The sequence below is a fragment of the Carlito syrichta genome, unplaced genomic scaffold (genome assembly GCF_000164805.1).
Source record: "Carlito syrichta isolate Samal-C Ts95f unplaced genomic scaffold, Tarsius_syrichta-2.0.1 Scaffold288011, whole genome shotgun sequence".
Lineage (NCBI taxonomy): Eukaryota > Metazoa > Chordata > Mammalia > Primates > Tarsiidae > Carlito > Carlito syrichta.
This window is the reverse complement of record NW_007232107.1, coordinates 670,582-671,674: the sequence shown is the minus strand read 5'-3', so window position 1 is coordinate 671,674 and position 1,093 is coordinate 670,582.

The window sequence follows — 1,093 nt, the reverse complement described above, 5'->3', positions numbered from 1 at the left end:
GACCAGTATGGATTTCTATGTAGTGCCTATTTTTTTCATGACATAGGCTTACTGTTCAAAATCTAGTCACCTGGTCTGATTGGCATTCTAGGTCATCTGTCAATGCCATTAGGAGCCTGGAAGTCCAATACACACCATTCTCTTGACTTACAGGATGATGTAAAGGTGGTTTAAATGCTGGGGCTAGCAAAGTAATAAAACATGCTCTCTTCCATTGTTAAGCTGAAGAATTTTATTGTATCATTATTCCTTCTATGCTATGATTTTATCATTTGAAAATAATGACTATTTGTTAACCAAAAACGTTTTATTGTCCTATTAAGAATATTTACATTCCTTAAAATTCTGAAAATATAGACCAGATTTGTACGTAATTTTTATGTTACAGAATAAAAGAGGTTGACTTTAAATTTCTTAAAGAATAAGTTGTATAAACATTGGTTCATCAGTTTCATAAAGGAATTCTCTTTCCTGCACTTGAACTGGCAACAGTTTCATGAGAGCGAAGTTTTCTATACATACTGTATCAAGTTTTTTTATAATCATAATATTTAGAACGTCTGTGCGCTCTCCCCTTTAAAAGTACTTTAACAAACATTAGCTATAATTGTAAAGAGCTTTTGGATCCTTAGGGATGAAAAGTATTATATAAATGTGCCATGTAACCATGACTATTACTTCTGTACATTGCTGCATAAATTATCAGAAAATGAGTAAATGGATTTCAGTCTCATGCACTTGAATGTTAATTGGGAAGAAAAATCTTCTTTTTTCAGTTTGGAGATGACAATTATATCACAGTCTATTTGCTTTAGCAGGTATTCACTCTTTGTTAATCGTGACAGATTATAACCTCAGGTGCACTCTGTGTCTGGAAGTCTTTGTGTGTATCTTGACACGAGGTTTAGTGTCAATTCCGATGTTCAGTCTGCTGTGAAGACATTCTTCAGTATCTCTGGTCTTGCTATATATCACTCATGTACACGTATCTAGATTCTGCTGAAGCAGAGAATCTAATCCAAGAGGTTATTACTTCACTGAGCAGCCATAATGCTCTGTGAGTTTTGTTATTGTTTGGCAATGGATTTCAATA